We start from the raw sequence: 21,512 nt of genomic DNA, 5'->3' as shown, positions 1-21,512 counted from the left end.
TCCATCTGACTTTCTTTCTCTAGTGAGATATGTTGACTGGCTCTTTACAAACTTCATTAACAGAATGAAGGTATACCATTAACAGAATGACAAACCAGATACCAAGTGCCAACAGGCTGTGGCACTCAGTATCTGTATATCTGGTATCTGAACATCAACATGGCTGCTGTGGCATCTCCTATTTCAGGTTTTCTTAGTCATGACTCCTTGTGCTACTCTTAACCAAGTTACTAATTCTAAAACAATCTCAATCTCATTATTTTTTTTTCTGACTTACTGTTTTGTTCCTCAAACTCTTTAGTCATCTTTTTTTTTTTTTTTTTTGGTTTTTCGAGACAGGGTTTCTCTGTGTAGCTTTGCGCCTTTCCTGGAACTCACTTGGTAGTCCAGGCTGGCCTCGAACTCACAGAGATCCGCCTGGCTCTGCCTCTCGAGTGCTGGGATTAAAGGCATGCGCCACCACCGCCCGGCCCTTTAGTCATCTTTGATTTATTCAGTATACTGTTTTATAAGTTTGTCTACACTCTGGTCTTTTTCTAGTGTAAGCTCCACTAAGGAAGGGAGCTTTTATTTATATTTTTATATTGTTCCATCCTTTGATGGATGAGAATGACCTCCTCAAAACATAATTGACTGTTAATAATTATTAATTTAATGTATGGATTGATTCATTGATAAATGGATGACTGTTGCATCTGAGGGGGGTGGGCGGGCGTTCCAACCTGAATGGATACAGCCTTGTTTCTAATTTGGTCATGCACACTTAGACATCTGTCAGCTTGTGTGAAAGAGGATGAACGGGGCTCTTCCTGAATCCCAAATAGCACATTTGGTGTGCTTTCCCCTCCATTGTCTAGCAGGTGGATATTTGCTTGTTCACCAATCCTTATCGCTCAGCACCCTATCCTCCATGGGCTTTTCCTCTCTCTTCATGCCCAGATGAATTAAGTTGTACCCCATCTGCATCATGGTCCTCTTGCACTTTTATACAAAGGGGATTTCAAATTGTAGCTCTTGTCGTATTTTGTACATAGATCTGTTTCATTCTTTTCGAACTACTCGACCCTGGCTTGGTTATTGTTTTCATCTCCTCAGCACTGGGCACTCTGGCGTGCAGCAGGTGCTGAACTGTGTCACATGTGCTATTTAATAAAGTTTCCCAGATGAAATTTTATAAGCTTGTCTTATCTAATGATTAGAAGTGTAATAAGACGTGTTCCCTTAGACTACTAAGTGTGCTACCATTCATGTGATATGTTTATTATATGATTTTACAATAAAAAAAATCAGTTAAGTTTGCTGTAGGCATCTCAGGCTTGTCCCCACATTGTTGAACTCTTTACTACCTTTGTGAATGGCCTTTGCTATTTTCCAACATGAGTGACCACCATTATCAGCCATATAAATGCTAAGATGGCCTTCCCATTCTTCAAAAGTATTTGTCTTGCTTATTTTAATGAATGTTATTTTGTTTTGTTTTTGAGTAACATTCTTTTTCTCTATTCTGGGCTACCCTCAAACTCATCATCTCCCTGCCTCAGCCTCTCTAGTGCTGGGATTTTCATCTTAGACCACTGTGCATAACTTGGCTATTCATTCTAAAAGGGAGTGAAATGGAGGTGAGGTCTAAGATATACATAGACATGGCCCACAGTGGTCATGCCCTGAGCTATAGGGTCAGGCGGCAGTTCTTTCCTGGTGTTTAATATTTCATAGATTGAGTGCTTGGACTACTATCAGTGTCACAGCAGAGTTTTATCAGTGTCATCTTCAAGGAGTCTACCGTGTTAAACATAAAAATAGCACAGCATGGCATGACTGCCAGGTCATAAGGTGAGCCAAGCTCAGAACTCTGAAGTTTTTGGGTTTTTTTTATAACACAGTTATCTGGATGTACATGTCCAGAGAACAACACTGATATGAAGGCTAAGAATATGCTGTTCAGAAGCAAACACTCTCTGGGGTCAACTGGATAGATAGGTAGTTATTAATAGATAGATCAATGGATAGATAAATAGCTAGAACAGCTATATTTATAGGCATAGATATTTATCATTTTAACTATATAGATGTATATATGTAAATGGATAATGTATAGAGAGAGCAGGACCACTGTGATGCCTGCATAAATCAATGCCTATACCTGGGTAGTAAATCTCAGCTAGGTAGTTCAATTCTGAACTCTTGGCACATTATTTAATAAATGGCTATAGAACAATCAGTGGTATATAGTACCTATTTAATAAGTGACATTTACTGACTTGTATATATATATATATATATATATATACACATTTGCACATGCACATGTGTGTATACATAGCATTTATATAGCCACTTTTCTTTCTTATCAGCCATTCCTGAGCATATTACTTGGCCACATTGCCAAATGTGGCCATAGCAGTGAGATACGGATGTGATATATCTGCCAGTCTAGCATACAATATCCACTAGATAATAAGGAGATTCAGTGAGACATAGAAAGGCACATATTTCCTCTATTAGTGCTAATCTGAGACATTACCATGACACTAGCATGTATTTAAAAGGACATATCTACTTTTTTTGGGGGGATGTGAGGCAGGGGAAGGTGAGGCTTGCTACCTAGCCCAAGCTGGCCTGGAGCTCACGCTGTTATTCAGACTGGCTTTGATCTTGCTGCTATCTTCCTGCCTCAGCTTCCTGGTGCTGGGATTGCAGTCATATAACACCATGCCTGCTGTCTGTTTAATTCCTCTTTTTTTTCAAGCCCAAATAGCCAGCACTGTTCTGTGTTTTCTCAGAATTCCTTCCTTTTAAAATCAATTTGATACAATAAAATATCCCTCTGCCACTATGGTATTTTAATCAATTTCTTTCATCTAGTAACTTTATATTCTTTATGTATTATGATGCATTCTTTTAATATTGTGCTATAATTCAGGTATAAAAGGTATCAATAAAGTCTTAGAAGTGTTTCAGAAATAACTTAATAATACTGACAATAAAAAATGAATTTTGACTGAGTTAGCCTGCAATCATAATGTAAGTGTCTGTATGTATCCTCACAGGGAGTCTTAGGTGAGTTTGGTCTTTATGGTAGATTATTCACAGTGAATTGTTTTCTGGAGTAAATCCTAAATGATCGGATACATGCCAAACTAACATTTCTAATGAGATACACATGATTTGTGAAGGTATCATTGATCTGGGGGCAGCATTTTCTTTTCTGAAGCCTGTGCACATCTCCCATGTATAAGAAAGTATCAAGTACAGGTACTCCTTATCATCTTTACCTACTTGCAGTCACCATGTTATGACAAGAAGAAAGGATTGAAAAAGCTCATGAGTAGGAGCTGTTAAAGGACTCCTTAAAATGTAGCAATGACAAGACGGAGATATGACTTAATGGGTAGAGACATGTGCTGCTGAGCCTGATGGTCGGAGTTCTTTCCCCTGGTAGAAAGAGAGAAACAATTTCTGAAAGTTGTCTTTTGACCACCACATGTGTGCCCACATACATGCATGTATGTACACATGAACACTTGGATAAATTAAATTTAGGTGTATTAATAGTAACAACAATCCAAACACAAAGATTTTAGAATTTCATACTCTGAAACAGTGAAATACTGATAAGTTATTTATCATAATGGCTGGAAGCATTTGAGTTCTCTCAGCATCCCTAGCACTGATAGACTTGTCTACATATATTTGTCTATGCAACAGTCCTGTGCCACTAATCCTAACCAATGTTGTCCTCAGTTCAGAGATGACTGGGAAAAGCTGTGTAGATGTCAAGAAATGTGCCAAGGCTATGCCAAGATTACCAAGATGGCTGAGCCCAGTAAATATTATTTAATTTATTAATCTAGCATCTATTTCACTACCTTTACTTCTAAAAACTCTCAAGGGAATGCCCTTGGGAGAATATTATGAAAATAAAACCACCCTAAACTATTAAACTCAACTATTGTAAATGTTATTGCTAAATAAGCCAGCTATAGATTTCTACAAATAGAATTTTAGTTTTATTTCTTGGAGCTCGCAAATATTTTGAGGGTTGGACCTCACTCTTAGTGCATAATTATCTTGCAGAAGACATATGATTGGTGGTTGATTTCACATAAAAATCCCACATGCACAAACATCTGTGTAAACAAATGGTGTTCTGACCCATCTCTTCCTGGACATGGGGGTCACCAAGGACTTGCAGGCATCCCAATTAATGTCTGGTTGGAAATCAGGTTTCTGTCATTGCTCTAAACCACTAACCACTTCTCTTGAAAATTATAGGCAAACTCATGGTGAGAAATAACCTTTATTCTCCTTCCTTCCCAATCAGTAAGAGTCTGCTGTAGGCATTAGGGATGTAGCACTGAATGACACTGATGGACTCCTGGCTCTCAGGATGCGTTAGACAGTCCTAACAATTACAATAAACAAGAGATGTGTTGTACCTGGATTCGTGTGGTAGAGCATGAATAAAAGGCAATCTTGGATCAACTTGTGGAGAAGGAGAAGGCAATGACCTGAACTGGACCATAAAAAGCAATCACAGTATGGAGGACTTTGTCAGCCAGGACATGAAACTTATGTGTTTGCTGTGGCTTTGGGAAATGCTTGGAGAAGGTGGTTGGGCAGGATTTGTTGGCACTTTCAATTTGTTATTTACATTGTCATGGTTAGCCCTGGAACAATGGTCTATAAAGTAGAAGGAGGGGAAGAATGATGACCTGGGAGAAGTCTTGTCACAGGCCACTGTGTATGGTGTGGTGGTAGATGGATGTGTGCCTTGGTGGAGGGGGAGGAAAGTGAGTGTTGACGTTTTTAGAGATTGAGTTTGTATTCCTCTGGCTGAGTATCCATATGAAAAAATAAGGCATGGAATATTGTTGGGGGCACAGTGAAGGTCTTTGCATCTACAGATCTCCATAGAAACCAGAAATGTGCAGGTTTGTCCTTCCAATGGGAAAGATGTAAAAAAAGCCTGTTCTTCCATCCAGAATGCTGGGAATTGGAAGTGATCAATAGCCTGGTCATCTGCATTACCTGTTGGGTCAGATCATATCAAACTCCTGCAAACAGGACTTTAGATACCTAGTAATATAAAGGACCCTTACAGCTGGGAGGGGGGGGTCCCCAAGCTCCCACAACCAGGACCAGAGATACCTAGTAGTATAAATGACCCTTACATTTTCTGTATAGCTAGAGGGTCCCCCAAGCTCCTGCAACCAGGACCTGAGGTTGCCCAAATGACCTCTATAATCTCTGCATGACCAAGACCAGACTAAACCCTCCCTTAGGCCCTTAAGCTAGTACAGGCATCCTATCTCTAGAACCCATCCTCTAGGAAGAAATGACACGAACCCTGAGCTGACTTTCGAGTAATTATGCTTCCTTGTGCACCAGGAAACGCTTTTCGCCCCCAAATTGTACTGTTTTAAATATGCAGACAATGAACTGCCTGGCATCAGATGATCCAGGTTGACAAAGTCAACCTCAATCCAGTTTCTATTCTCATCTCTTTACTGTTCACTTTTCTGCCTGCTCTGACCACCTGCAGGGTCCCCTCAGAATATCAATTTTTGATTCAAACGAGTAAATGGTGGACCACTTACTGGGATAGAAAAGCCCAGGTTTTGGAAAGAAAGGCAAAAATTCTTCCTGGGCCATGATGTTTTGTTTTGAAGGTGTTCATTTCTCATCCAGGTGGAGTAACTATTTAGTGCAGGTGAGTGTGTGCTGTTGTGAAATTATAGGAGCATGAAGTACGTATTTGTGGTTACTACCACATTGACCTCTCATCTCGGAGTCACTATAGAAGAGCAGTGTGCCTTGGTTAGAATTAGAAGACATAATTAGGGAACTGGCTTCTGTTGGAGAGCCCTTGATAACGGTTTTATTTGAAGTTTGATACTTCAGAAGTGATCTCGAAAGTGACAGAAAGTCCCAGAAGTAATTCTTTTCTTGAGAGATGTCATTCAAAGTCTTACTAGTGGGATTCTCCTATGTTTTATCATTAGATTCCATTCTGGCTATAGAAGACACAACAGGTTCTTACAGTGAATATCTAAATTGAGTTACTTTTAGCATCCATCCCCCCTTTTACTAATCAGCTCTCATTGTGTCTAAGGAGACAGACTGGTCAAGGTAAGGCCTACGCTTAATGATCTTTCCATTTGTTATCAAATTGCACCTTTATAACACATCAGTGTTCGCTGCATACTGCTCTTATAATTGTTTTCAATTTTAAATAAAAAAATGTGTGACTAGTTGTTTTTCTTGTATATATGTCTGTGCATGTGCTGGCTAGTTTTATGTCAACTGACACAAGCTAGAATCACTGGAGAGGAGGGAGCCTCAACTGAGAAAATGCCTCCATAAGACCAGGCTGTGGGCAAACCTCTAGGATATTTTCATAATTAGTGATTGATGTGGGAGGACCTAGCACATTGTGGGTGGAGCAACCCTTAGACAGGTGGTCCTTGGTTCTCTAAGAAAGAGGGTTGAGTAAGCCACGGTGGAGCAAGCCAGTAAGCAGCCCCTGTCCATGACCTCTGCATCAGCTCCTGCCTCTAGGTTCCTGCCCTGCTTGAATTCCTGTCTTGACTTCCTTCAATGATGGACTTAGATGTAGAAGTTTAAGTCACACAAACCCTTTCCTCCCCACCTTGATTTTGGTCGTGGTGTTTTACCACAGCATAGAAACCTTAATTAAGTGCACCACTTGCTTGCCTGGTGACCACAGAGGCCAGGAAAGGGCATCTCTTCTTCAACTGCAGTTACAGACAGTTGTGAGCTGCCAAGTGGATCCTGGGAATTAAACCAGGGTCCTCTGTAAGAACAACTAGTGCTGTTAACTACAGATCCGTCTTTCAAGCCCCTGCATATGGCTTTTTAATCTGTTGTGTCTCTCCTCCCTTGCAAAGGACCCGGCAGTGGGAAGAGGCCTGATGAGTGCTGTCAATGTGGTCAGTGATCTGGTTTCTGGCAGCAGTATGCCCCGTGACTCTGTAAATCTCCATGAACACTTTGATATGATGGGTTGGAGGCTTTGTCTGATGTGAGTAAAATGCTGCATGTGTAGGCAGGAGGCCAAGAGTTTGCATTCTTACAAGGATTTTAGTTAACCCTGATTACATTGTCAACACCTTTGTAAGAAGATCGACCCTGTGAAGCCATGTCACCTGGGTTTTATCAGTGGTGTGGAACTTTGATTTTCTATCAGAGAAGAAAGAATCCATTCTATTAATGTAAAGCTAATGACCCACATTTCTCATTGTTAGTGAAAACGAGACTTGGTGCTAGCCACTGAGCCCCTGAGGCAAACATACTTCACAGTAAAGGAGGGTGTAGTGCTGGGTGATGAGAAGTAATGGCTTGTGAACTTTGAGAATCCACGGGAAGTATTCTGGCAATAGGATATGCCTCATTTGTGTGGTGCACTGATCACTCTTCAGTTAGTGTCACTGGGAAAAACAGGATATCCAAAAGCACAAAAATGAAACTAGATCCTCCAATCTCTTCTTCCCTTTTATACAAACTCAAAGTTATTCAAAGATCTATATGCAAAGTCTAAAGTAATGGAGCTTTAGAGGAAAACATAGAGTAAACACTTTGCATTATGGGTACAGACAAACAGACAAATGAGATGAATCAAGCTATGAAGCATTTACACAGCCAATGGAAAGGATGGAAGAAACTGAGACAACTGAAAGGTTGAAGCAACACCTGGCAGACAAGGGGAAAAAAGGAAAATATTAGTCTGACAAGGGATCCACATCCAGGACGTACTAGAATATAAAATAACCTCAACAACGACAACAGGATGAACAACCTGATTAAAAATGAAAAATAATAGAAATAGACATTGTTAAAGTATACAAGTAGATAACAGTCATAAGAAAAAAAACCTCATTCACCTTATATACTGTTGGTGGAAATCTAAATTCCAAAGCAGTGAAGATCATAGATGTTTCTTTTGGTTGTTGTTGTTGTTATTGTTTTGTTTTGTTTTGAACATCAATTGGGATGTCTGGTGGCAGATGAGCAGATAGAGAAAATATGTCAAATGAAAAATTGAATATTATTCAGCTATAAAAAGAATGGTATCTTTTCTTTTGTGACAATACGAATGTAACCAAAAGACATCAAGTGGAGTAAGCCAGGGCCCCAAAGACAAATTCTGAATATTGTTAGTCATCTGTAAATTCAATAAAACTTGATCTCAAAAAAGAGTACAATAATGATGCTTGGGGGAAGGAAGATAGAATTAGAAGTATAGGAAGATCCAAAAACACCTATGGAATGTAGTTGTTATATGAGATAAGATCTGATATTCTGCAACATTGTGAGGTATCTAAGATTGACAACATTATATATTTTAGGAAGAACTGAATTTCAAGCATACAAATATTAAGACATGTGAGAAAAAAACTGAAAATGTCCATTAACCTGATTTGACCATTATGTATATATATGAAAATTGTATTAAGGCACTATACCCCATAAAATATACAGTGTTATCATGTGTCAGTTAAAAAGATATAAGCAATTATTAGTGAACTAAGCAATAAAATAGACAAAGAAGTAATAAGTGAATTTTACCCCATGGATAACATCTTCAGTAAAGGCAATTACAGAATTTAGCTTATAAATAATCTAGAAGATCCCCTTTAAAAATTCACGACAGTTAAGGATGGAGAGATGGCTTAGTGGTAAAAGAATTTGTTGCTATTTCAAAGAATCCTGATTCAGTTCCCAGTACCAATGTGATGGTTCAGGATTTTCGACACCTTTTCCTAAGTTACGTATTTTCACCACAAGTACACGTGTGGTGGAAAGACATCCATTCAGGAAAAATACTCATCCACATAAAATAAAACAAATCTTTTAAATATTTTAATGCCTAGTACTTTTGAAGTTGAGAATCGTCTCTCAAGAAATCCATTTGGATGAATCTATATGAAACAGTCCTGTGTCTACTAGTCTGAATTTTAAAAGTTTGTGTTTCCCCGTCTCTGCTGCATGGAGGCATTCAGGTCTCAGACAATGCATGTACAAATGACAAGTGGGAATGACACTAAGGGCAAGATGAAGTTGATGGATGGTCACTGGTGATGGTGAACTCGCTGAGGACAAGATGAAGGAGATGGAACTTGCCTCCACTGGCCAGGGTTTGGTAATGACTTTTCCATTGCCTGTGAGAGATAGAAGATGAATTCCATTTGATTTCTCTTATTAGTATGATTCTGGAATTAATTCATTCCTTTGGATAGGATCAGGGAAAGGAAAGTGGATTCATTATACTTTTAAAGATTACCTTTTCTACATTGGAATTACAAACACTACAGACTACCTCTTTATTGTTGCTATCAATAATAGCTTAGTAAAAATTCAACAGAACAAAAATCGGAACAACACTGAAAGATGCTTGGAAAGATCTGAGAGAAAGAGAAATGAATGCCCCCCATTCTTAACACCTTACTAATAGCATGCGTTTATTGTTTGGGAATTCCAGCAAGACAGCAGAGCCACATATCAGAATGAGAACACAAGAGTGGATTTCCTGATCCAAAGCATTCCATCACGTCTTCTTGTTATCAGAGAAAGCATTGTTGTGATGCATCACCTCTAGAGAAAGACTCAGTGCTGGCTTTGACAGCACTTCTACTGTAATGGGAACACTACAGAGAAGATTATCAGGAGCCATGTGCAAAGATGACATGCAAATTTGTGCAGCATTTTACTTAAAACCAATAGTCAGTTGTTTCCCCCAGCCTCATCCCAGTTCATACTCATGGCTACCTTCTTCCCTTTCAGGATCTACAACTTCCCTGATCGCTGTTCTAATTGGCCAAAACAAATACACAAACAAAACAAACGCAGAAAGATGCAGACAACAAAAGTACCTACTGCTTGCCAAGATTCTACTAAAATACTGTCCTGTAACGGATGGAAATATGAACTCTTCAGATTTTTGAAAAAGCAGTTTGATAATGCCTATGAAATGTTTAAAAACCCCTTTATCTATCAGTGATTATTCTAAACATACAGACTGTTATGACATATTGCACACGGGGGACCCTGAAGGTATCTCATGCATGCAGGGAAACATGCTGGCATGCTGAGCAAAAGCAGCGGCAGGCTGGTGGGCACCCCACACCATGCGGGCATGGCATCAGGGCAGTGGCAGACAGTCGTTCATGACCCAGATGCTGCATTTGTGCAGAAATGGTTTATTATAATAGAGAGAGTAAGAAAAGGTAGGAAAGAGGCAGAGAAGAGAGGGAAAAAGAGAGAGAGGGATCAAGGGTGCACACTTTGTGGGAAGAAAGAGGAAGGGGAGGGACTTCTCCCCAAAATGAGGCTTTTATGTCAGGATGCGGGGCGGTGCCAAGGGGTCAGAATATTAACATTGATTTCCAAGGGCCAGGTCAGAATATTAACATTCCTCTGTTTTGCTTATTATAAAAAGGTAAGTTATGGATAGTGAGTGGGGGGACAAGGGTGCTGAATTTCCGACTGCTTCAAACTGCCAAGGGGCGAAGTGGGGAGGGGGAAGCCAGGAGTCATGCATGGTGGGAGATGTGAGTGAAGAAGCACACTTGGCTGTCATCATGGAGATCTCAGGTGTCTGAACAGAGAAGTGCCCTGGTTGTACAGAAGAGGCAAGGGTGAATGAATCAGACATGAGAGCGAATACGTCCTTTATTGGGACATTTTGGAAAACCTGGTTCCAGATGCTGGGCAATTACCTGCCTGAGCCTGGAAAGGTGGCACCAGCAGTGAATGTAGGGATGGTGTATTCTTAAGAGTGCAGGAACCATCACATCTGCCATTTCTCTGGAGGTGGGGGTGCATCTGTCCCTGTTGGCATCCTCAGAGCTGGTGCCAGCCGGTGCAGGGGCTGGAGTATCTGGAGAGCACCTTGGCCTAGACAGGAGGAGTGAAATTGCAAAATATGCTAGAAAATGGGGAGGTAAAAAATGGGCTCTGGAGATTGCTAGTTTTCATCAGACCAGATTTCTTGATACAGTAGCAGAACTTTTCCCAGGAACCTGTAGCTATCTGTAAGACAGATGGAATGGATTTTTAATCATAGCAAAAGAGTTAAAAATCCATTTTAGGACTCTTAAATACTCTTTGTAGTCAGTGTTCTATCAGTTTATCAAAGTTACATTTATCAGTATTAAAACTTTGAACCTCTGGAGTTATATGTGAAACCAGTCTATCCTGTACCATGAAGTCTGTGAATGAGGCATACCTGTCTGTAATTGGAGAGTATATATATATATATATATATATATATATATATATATATATATATATATATATAATCTTGGGATTGGGGCTGTTAAACTGACACCCTAGTTATCAAACCTCGTCAGATCCGACTGAGAAGTAAGGAGTGAGACAGCTTTCCAGCTACCCAGGCAGCAGTCCTAAGTCTCTCTGTGGTCATTGGGGGGCAGAAGCTCCAAAGGCAGCGCTTGTTCAGCTGATAGGCCTGAAGATCTGACAGATTTGGAGAGACCATCCTACCTGTCTTGGCAGAGAGGACAGTCAATCCCTGCTGCTCCTCTTATTCACAGTCTGGACAGGATCTCAGCTCTTCACTGTGCGGCGAGCCTTGCTATGAGCTTCTGGATGGAAGTTCTTCTGTGACCATTCATCTTCTTGGAGGAGATACCGGATGCTGCCAGGAGATGACCTGTCTCTCTGTCATAAAAAAAGCTTTTATGTTAAATACCATGCTCTCACATTCTCATATCTCTACAGGGTTTGAGGACTGGGGAAACAAGATCTTTTAGATGTTTAAATTGAATTAACTTTGAGAGCATATATAAATTAAATCTGAATATACAGGCTTCCTAGTCAGTCACAGCTCAATGAAGTTAGCAAGGACAGGGACTTACACTCTTGAGCCTGAACAGACCTTGAGTAAGGAGAGACATTTCTTAAGTTGTTGGCAGTGATATCTGAATCTATTACCATTTTAATGCCCTATAGCTGTAGTTCTGATCTTTGAGTACAGCCAGATTATAATCATGAATGACTAATATAGAAATAATTATTTCTTAAGCTGTCTTCGGAGAAGGCAAAGAAGAGTGACGAGGGAACAGGAGAAAAAGGGCTTATGAATCAGAGTATGGCCCAACTCTGAGAAAAGGACCCTCTGAGAAAAGGAAAAAGATCCTTTTGGTGGACTCTGTGCCAGGGGTTCCATCCTTAAACAAGCCCTCCACCCTGTCCTGTGAATAGGGAGCACAGGATGACGTATTCTCCATAGCTTCTTCAAGCTGAAACAGGGCTCAGGTGTTAGAACCCTGGCTAGTCAAAGGCAAGGAGAGAACCCAGGAAATGGGGTATTCATCAGAAGTATGTGGTCATCTGACCTAGCTATAGAGACAGGGAACACATTTAGCTGGACTGGTCCACATCACATAGACAAGAGTGCTGGCATCCATAGCAGAGAAAGTGCAGTAGGTTGTGGTCCACAACTGCTGCTTTGACGTTTCTGCCAGCCTGCAGAGATATAGGCTAGAGACAGAATTAAAATTTATGAATTTATTTGGAACCTTTTGGCCCATGGTCTTAGTGATTGGGAAAGGGAGACCAGGAGGGAGAGAAATACCATCTTCAGGAATAGACAGGTAAGGAAACTCATTTATCTGGAGCTCATTTGACCTCTATGAAGTGGATCCAATGATTTCTTTTGATCCTCTGAGGCTTATATGAACTTTTATTTTATAAAAGGAAATAAAAGTTTTAGATAAATTAGTATTATCAATCAGTCCTGAAATCAGCATCATAGAAGAGCAGAACAGCATAAGTAGACTTGTACCCTTGAGTTCTAGCAGAACTACAGATTTGTGTTAAAAAGTGTATATAACTGGTATTTATATCCTGAATCATTTCCTAAAAACTGCTCCTAAGGAAAGATTCAAGACCTCTTAAATGTCTTCTTACAATATTAAAAATAAAGTACACGGCATTTTAAAAAGATTTAAAATCTCTTAAGCATAACTCTTGCCACATTATCTCAGCATAGGAGCGTGTTGACCTTGCCCACAACTGAGTCAGGAAGTGACTTTTTGCTACCCTTATTAAAGATGGTGGTGAGGCCATATGACCTATCTGTTTTGATCTTATTTAAGATGGCAGCTTGAACATGAGATTGCCCTTATTTAACATGGGGCTTTGATCATGTCATTGCCCTTATTTAAGATGGCACCACCTGACCATCTTGTCACCTCATCAAATATGGCACCTGACCATGTGTTCATGTGGGTTTTTTTTCCCCAAAATAAACTGAGCAGATAAGGAACAGATAAAGTGAAGCATTTAAAAATCAGTTAGAAAGAAATATAGATGGCCATAACAACCATACATTTCTATTTGCACATAGGAAATAGACTTTGTGAAAGAAATACAGAGAAAAGTTTTTCTGAGAAACTTATACGGTTAATGCGTTGGAGCTTGGAGGCAGTGCTGTAGAGGTGATCAGGAAGCAGAGTAACAGTGAAGCTGCATGGGAGAGAGGGATCCTCGGGCTGTGCAAACAGTTGCAGAGGAATGAACCCAAGCCATGGATCGGCAGCAGTGGTGGGGGTGGAGCGCCACAGGTACATTTCCCACGGTGATGTGTAAGGCCCAGAAGACTGACCTCCAGTGTCCTAGAGGGTCAGCGAGGGCCAATAAATGGCTCAAGATAGCCAATGGACCATCATAACAAAGGCTAGGGGCTGTGGAATTGAGAGGGCACAGGCTGTCTCCATTTGCCATTGCATAGGGATGGGGGCCGAAAGGCTTAAAGCCTGAAAGACATATGATGCTGGCACCACGATTGAGTGAGGAGCGACTCCTCAGTTGTGGGAAAATGGCCATAAGGGAGGCTTACTGATTATGCTGGTGTTGGATGAGGTGAGTGTTGAAGGTTCCAGGTCTCCTAGTGTGTCTCAGACTGCCGACATGCAGGAGAAATGCACCAGGAGGACCTCTGCCGAGTCATTTACACCAATGTTATGATATATTGCACACAGGGGACCCTGACAGTATCCCACACATGCAGGAAAACATGCTGGCATGCTGGGCAGATGTAGCGGTGGGCTGGCGGGTGACCCATGCTATGCAGGCATGGTGGTGGGGTGGTGGTGGACAGTCATTCACAACTCAGTCACTGCATCTGTGAGGAAATGGTTTATTATAATAAAGAGACAAAGGGAAAGATAGGAAAGAGGGAATGAAGAGAGAGGGAGAGAGGGGGGGTTGAGGGTGCACACCTCATGGGAGGAAAGGCAGAAGAGAGGAAGGGGAGGGGCCTTTCCCCAAAATGAGGCTTTTAAGTCAGGATGCAGGGCAGCGCCAAGGGGTGTGTCAGAATACTAACAATGGTTTCCAAGGGGCAGTCAGAATATTAATACAGACCACAGGAAAAAAACACTAGTCTATGTGAATAAATATAAATTGTAAAACTAGATATTACAAGAGAAACATGTGAGGATCTCTCTCTCTCTCTCTCTCTCTCTCTCTCTCTCTATATATATATATATATATATATATATATATATATATATATATATATACATATATATGTGTGTGTGTATGAATGTTTTATAGCCTTGTGTTTAGTGTTTTTCCTTCTGCCTCCCAAAATCTTCCTTTTATATTGAACAATAAATTGCAGCAGGTATACTAAAAGACTGCTTTAGATGTTATACATCCATTAAAGAATAGTTTAAATCATTGGCCCTAACTTTGATACATACCTATTTTATTACAGAAGAAAACAGTTACTGTAGCATCAAAGATAATAACGTAACTTGGAATAAACCTAAACAAGGAGGTGAAAGACCTCAACAATGAAAACTTCACATCTCTGGAGAAAGACACTAGGAAATGGAAAAAATCAGTAGAATTAATATTGTGAAAAATAACTATCCTCCCAAAAGCAATTTACAGATTCAATGCAATCTCAATCAAAGTACTGACATAATTCTTTACCAAAAATCAGAAATAAAAAATTGTCAAATGTATTGGAACCATGAAAGAAACCAAATAGCCAACACAATCCTGAGCACACACACACAAAAAAAAAATACCAGAGGGATGTCCAGATTTCAATATATATCTGTAGTGATTAAAGAAATATATTACACAACCAGACATGTAGACCAATGGGATCAAATAAAAGACTCAAACGTGAATATTCTTAGTGATAACCATCTGATATTTGACAAAGAGGTCAGAGAACATGCACTAGAGAAAAGACAGGATCTTGAACAAATGGTGCTGGGATACCTGGATATCTACTTGCAGAAGAATAAAATCAGACCCATACCTATCACCCTGCACAAAAATTAGCTACAAGTGGATCAGAGGCCTCCCTTTGAAACCTGAAACGGTAAGAATTCTAGAAGAAAACATAAGCAGTATCCTACAAGATACATGTGTAGGAAAGGATTTTCTGAAAAGGGTTCCACTTCCCCATTTTGTAATTACAAACAAGTTCTCCCTAAGTCTGTGTGCCCCATTTGTATGTGACTATGAGAACTTAGGGAAAAATCTCAGAAGAAGGTATCCATTATGTGGGTAAAGGGTGAAATGATTTCCCAGAGATGGCCCTGAAATAGGCAATGTAGTTGCAAATGGATGAGGACTTAGGATGGCAAGGAGCTATGATTCTAACTATGTTCTGGCTCAGAGAGCTAGCTAGAAGTGAATTTGAAGATGGCCTTCCCATCTTCTGATGGTCTGAGATACTTCCACAACGGTATGCAATCTCCTCTGACTCCTGTTGCTTCCGTATGTCAGGAATCATGTTTCTGACAACAGGCATTCTCCTTTGAACATTCCCTTCTTAGGCGATCAAGTCATCTCAGAGGATTAGAACCCTGCAAGTCTTCCCTTCGGCACTTGGTGTAAGATATTTGATACTTCCCCTTCCTTCACAGGAGCAAATCTGTGCAAATCAAAAATGCTTCCTCTGTCACATTCTGCCCTTCTCTTATGTATTATGGGCAATAATGAATACTATCATTAAAGTAGTTCTAATAGAGAATGCCTAAGGTTTTACTAAAAAGATGGCTTAATAGGAAGATTGACTCTAACATTACCCCAGGCCATAGCTCCTTTGTTGGCCAATGTTGCTGCTATAGCTCACAAAGTGGCGGCACCCATGAGGCTCAGTAAGATTGAAACAAGTCTTTCTGCCCAGCTGCTGTCTATCCCTGTGTTTCCGGCTGGGACATCTTGTGTGCATATGTCCCAGCAAGTAACACAGAGAAGAAAATGCCTTGGCCAGGCTACAAAGACCCTTCGTGATTTAGCAGCATCTGGAGCCAATGTGGCCACCAAGGGCCCCACAGAACACAGGTTGAGGCTGTTGTTCTGGCTACAGATGTACCAATAGGATGCTGGGGATACACATCAAACCATGTCTCCTCCGGACATAAGGTTTCCCTCCGCGACATCACAGATGAATGAAAGTTGTTTTGATTTGTCTTTATCTTGATTTGGTTGGTCAGTTAGGTGTTTATTCCACTGAATTGAACCCCTTGTCAGACCTCAATTTTTAAGAAAAATGAAGTGCTTCCCAGGCGAATAAACAGAGAACACTCAGGTGTAATTTATAACATTGCCCTGTCTCCTGGACACTTGTGTGTGCCTGCACACCTTCAGGGAGAGGTGAAGCCGTCAGCACGGCTGGGGCCTGGGGTTTGCAGCAGTGGAAGAGGCTGTCTTGATGTCTGCATGTTTTAAGTAGATACTGGGAAGGACAGCACCTAGTGATTGTGATTTCCTTGTCCCCTTTTCTCTTCCACTCAGAATTGCAGCTTTTCTTCACTGACCATGTTGTTCCGCCTGAGTACATGTTTCTTCCACCTCTTCTCTTCCTCCATAACTGAAGGCACACACCCCAGCCAAGACACAGGGAGCTTAATATACTGACTTGTCCTTATCCATACCAAAACCATGTTCAACTTTCTTCCTCTTTGGGGTGCGTGTGTGTGTGTGTGTGTGTGTGTGTGTGTGTATGTGTGTGCGTGTGTGTGCTCCTGTTCTAGCTCACATGTAGGGAACTTCTAATTTGTATCCCCTTATTATTTGTGAATTGTAGAGAATTGTCAGATGTACAGGATAAAGAATACTTTTGAAGGCCAATAGGAAATGTCTGGCAAAAGGCAGGGCTTTGATTGACCCATTGAGAGAGGCAACTCATGACTAGCTGAGACAAAATACTAATGCTATTGAGGCAGAGCCTGTGGGAACTGGACAGCAAGTCATCCTTCTGCTGTCTTGCATGTAGGAATCACAGTGAATCAAATGTCTTCGTCCTCAGAGAAGGCAGACTTTTGAGATTCTTAGACTCAGTTTGATGATGATGGGATGTGGAATTATTTATGTATTCTTTCTTTCTGGTTGTGACTTGACCATGAGGGTAGCATTCCATGGCAGGAACAGCACCTGTAGGAGAAGACAGCATGCCGTTGGCTGTCTGTTCTTGACCATGTGAAGATGGAAGGGGGCATCCAACTCCAAACTAGGCAGCAGGAGTCTGAATCTGCCTGTACCTGGAATGTAGACCTTTCAGCCCCTAGAACTGAGAAGTGCATTTGTGTCCTCAAGCCACTCAGGCTGTTGTCATTTGCTACAGTGTCTGTCCTCATACTGCTGCCACTCTGAATGTTGGAATGGCAAACAGTTTATAGACCCTAAGTCCTGTGATAAAGACATAGCCCAGAAATGAGAGGGGTGTCTTAAGAGGAATGACTGGTTAAAGAAATGTAAACTGAACCTTTGTTATCAGTCTTGTTTCCTGTAACTTTGCAAACTACCAGCGGTAATCCTTGCTACCTACCTGGCAAATTAGAGGTGGATCTGGTGAGCAATAGAGGGTGTGGAAGGTAAAAAAATTTCACAGACTTAAAGACGTAGATTTGCATGAGGAATAAAAAAATAGCTGTGCAGATGATGTGTATAAGTAGGTGGTAAATATGTTCTACATAGAAAACCCAGTGAGATCACATGTTTAATTAGAACTTATAGAACATAATGTTTAAAATACTATTTTAATATCATTTGTCTGAGAATTGCATCCAATCACATATTGTATGGAAACTTCTGGATACAATGTAAAAGCTGTAGCATGTTACAACCATACACTGTGAGTTCTAAGGCTACGTATCAATTTTCTTACTTTATTCATAGGAGAATAAAGAGAGACAGTGTCTAGGATAAAGCTGCCAGGCTTCTTATTTTAGTAGCCAGAAAACCTTCAGTGTTAAGAGCATCTGGCCTTTCCAGTTTCTTTCATTTTCATAGAGCAAAATATTACCCACATTGCTTGTTCATGTGTGTGCACGTGTGCGTGAGTGCGTACGTGCATATGTGTGTGTGTGTGTGTGTGTGTGTAGTGCTTTTAACCCTTGCTCTGTTGACATTTTTGATTAGATAATTTCTTTTTTTTTTTTTTTTGAGACAAAGTTTCTCTGTGTAGCTTCAGAGCCTTTCCTGGAACTCACTCTGTAGCCCAGGCTGGCCTCAAAATCAGAGATCCACCTGCCTCTGCCTCCTGATTGCTGGGATTAAAGGTGTGTGCCACCACCACCCCGCAGATAATTTCTTCTTGTGTAGAAATTTCTTCTATATTATATTTTTCAGCACCCCAGTCAGTGCTCGCTAGTGGCCATTGCACCCACATTTGTGACAAAGTATTTCCAGATACTTACTGTAAACGCCACTTGGAGAAGAAGTAAAAGTCTCTGTTTTGAACCATCAGTCTAAGTGTCCTTATGAAACCATGACAAGGGAAGATGCTGGTCATGAAGATATGTGTATTTGGATTGTCATGAGTCTGTGAAGGCCAGGTCTTGGACTGGATGCACTACAGTTTGACAGTTGTGTTGACGGCAACAGTAGCAGGCCCAGGAGAGCTGCTGTAGAAGTGAGGTCTTCATGCGAAGTCTGCTCTCAGGTTCGTGGACGGTGCCCTCCCTCTGGACTTCACTGCTGGGAAGAGTGAGGGCCGCTTTATGTTGATGGGTGATGTCGCGGTCTCTCCTAGAGTTGTCTGTAACTGGTAGTAAGTTTGCTTAGACCCCAAAGCATCAACACACAGGACCTGTATGTATCTCTGTATGAATTGCCTGGGCAGTGGGACAGGATAGCAGAACAAATGGAGTCCACCCTTTAACGAGAAGAGTCCAGAGAATTTCTCTGGAAGTTTGAGTTAATTTTATGATCTGAGGACCCCGTTTGTCATCATTTATTTGCCTTCCTTGTCTCAACCCTTCTGTCAAACAGCACACCATATACTGCAAAATGTGTGCTGGGTCAGTGAGCAGAAAGCCTCCTGTTACCCCGAGGGAGTGGCTCTTACTGAACGTGAGTGCAACTTAGAGTTGCCTTTGAAGTGGCACGTGATTCTTTTGCCCAGCTTCCTCAATGATGTCCCAAAGAAGAAAGTTGTACAACAATAGAAGATTTCACAGTCTGCATCTTTCAGTGCAGTCTGAGACCTGTTGCCGGTTCTAGCGCCACAGGACATTTTATGAGCCTTATATGAGCTGGGGAAACTCTTTGAAATACAGTGAGGCCATAAACCAGCAAGTGAATTATAACGATGCCGACGGTAGTCATTTTGATTTGATAGGTGTTCAGTGGGGCTTCTATTACATATATTTTCCATTTTATTTAAGGGAAAATTCCACCCAATTTGCTTAGACCAGCCATCTGGAAATACTTCTCCCTTTCTTGACTTCTGACACTTTGCCAGCCAAAAGCAAAAATAAAAGGGGCTAAGAAAATTATTAAAAAAGTACTGATTTAATGCAATTAATGTAAAAATGAAATGCATTTTTCATCTTCCAGGATATGTTTTGAGTTAAATTAAGCTGCCTTGAGACTTTTGAGGTAATTATTTGTCCTCTCTATGTGAATGAGCATTTGGATTCCTTACCTTGCTGGGGCTATTCATTTCACACCTCCAGTGTCCAGCACATCTTACACATGCCTGTGTTCAGCAAGCACAGCTGCTTTATTAGGTAGGAGGACTCTGTCTTCGAAACGAGCCTCAGCAGACCAGCTGAGAGCCCAGGAGTGGTGCAACACTGCTTCTGTTCTGCACAGAGACCTCTTGTCCCCTCTGACATAAAACTGGCTTCAGAATCATGTGTTTTAATAGTAACTATGTGCAAGAATTCCTTAGTAATAGTTAACTTACTATTTAAAATATATAACTGATTAGGTTGAGTCAAATATCTTACCTGCTTAAACATCCAGCCTGTGTCAATGTGGGGTAGACCTTTTCTTTCTTTTTTTTAAATCAGCTATAATGGGTTTTGGGAGCTCTGAGATAGTACAATTGGAAAGTAGTTGTCTGTGAAAGATTTGATGTTATAATGCAGGTGCTTCATGCATGCCTGGTCCTAGTCACTTCTTGTCTTTTATCTCTATCAGTCATCATGGAAACTGTGCAAGCAAAGGGCTCTCTATCCTGAGTGTATGAAGGTGAGGCACAGAAGTCGGGTAACTCATAGAGCAGACCCATTCATCCCTCTCTCTGCTGAACCTAAAGGCAATGCTCTTGGTTCAATGGAAAATGCCCAACACTTTGATTCTCTTGGTTTTGACATAACTGCAGTTGATATTCTCTTCTGATTAGTAGGTCTAGTAGGCTATGCTACGGTTTTGGACAAGGTTTTTATTGCATTTGTGGGGATAGTTCTAATAAAGAACCAACATTCTCATAGTGTATATCCAGACTGATTGAAAGTGGAAGAATGGATGGAGTCCATGTCCTTGAATAATTTGCAAATACATCTGTTTCCTTCTGATGATGTTTATGCAAAATCCTTGGTAGTTGGGGCGCTGAATATAGATTAGTGGTGATGTATATTATAACTAACTCACATTAATCTACATTCAGTGCTCTAACTGATGATATAGACCTAATTGGAGAGGAATCGTTTTTATTTGATGCTCACATAGTGTGACTGAATTACAAAGTCATCAGTATAGAGAACCAAAGAAAAATTATTATATATGAAAACATTCTGTTTTACATATAGTTTAATAGCTAGATTTTAAAGGCAGCTGAGTAATTTTCTGTATCATGCTACATTTATTATAAAGGAAATTAATTTTGCTCAAGAATATCCTTTGAAGTCTAATATTATTAGCATATATGATGATTATAATAAGATATGTTTATGATTGTAATATATGTTTTCTTAAAATGATTATGTAATCAGTTTTCTTATCACAGTGACAAAAGATTCAAGGGTTCTTTTAACTTTCACCCATTTAGGTCAGAAATAGAGCAGACAATAATTATAAACCAGATCCTTTAGATTAAGAAAATAAATTTACTTTTTTTCTGAGTTACCTTGCTTTTGTGAAGATTTCACACATTATTTGAGGATCTCCCTTGCTTGAATGTATCAAGATTCATGTAACCGAGCAGAGAGGGAACTTCCTGTGACCACAAGGCTGCTAGGACCACTTAGACCACCACGATGTTTCAG

General features: G+C 40.5%; 1 protein-coding gene and 1 non-coding gene across 2 annotated transcripts in view; both read left to right on the top strand.

Annotated features, from left to right (window-relative positions):
- Sema5a (semaphorin 5A) overlaps positions 1-21,512 on the top strand; it is a 485,625-nt gene that overhangs the window by 114,464 nt on the left and 349,649 nt on the right. The window lies entirely within an intron of this gene.
- On the top strand, positions 9,631-9,737 carry LOC131922083 (U6 spliceosomal RNA). The gene has a single exon (XR_009382198.1). It is a non-coding gene; the product is annotated as a U6 spliceosomal RNA (small nuclear RNA).

Source organism: Peromyscus eremicus, chromosome 11 (assembly GCF_949786415.1).
Source record: "Peromyscus eremicus chromosome 11, PerEre_H2_v1, whole genome shotgun sequence".
Taxonomy (NCBI): domain Eukaryota; kingdom Metazoa; phylum Chordata; class Mammalia; order Rodentia; family Cricetidae; genus Peromyscus; species Peromyscus eremicus.
The sequence above is the reverse complement of the archived record's forward strand: the minus strand, read 5'-3'. Positions and strand labels throughout refer to the sequence as shown.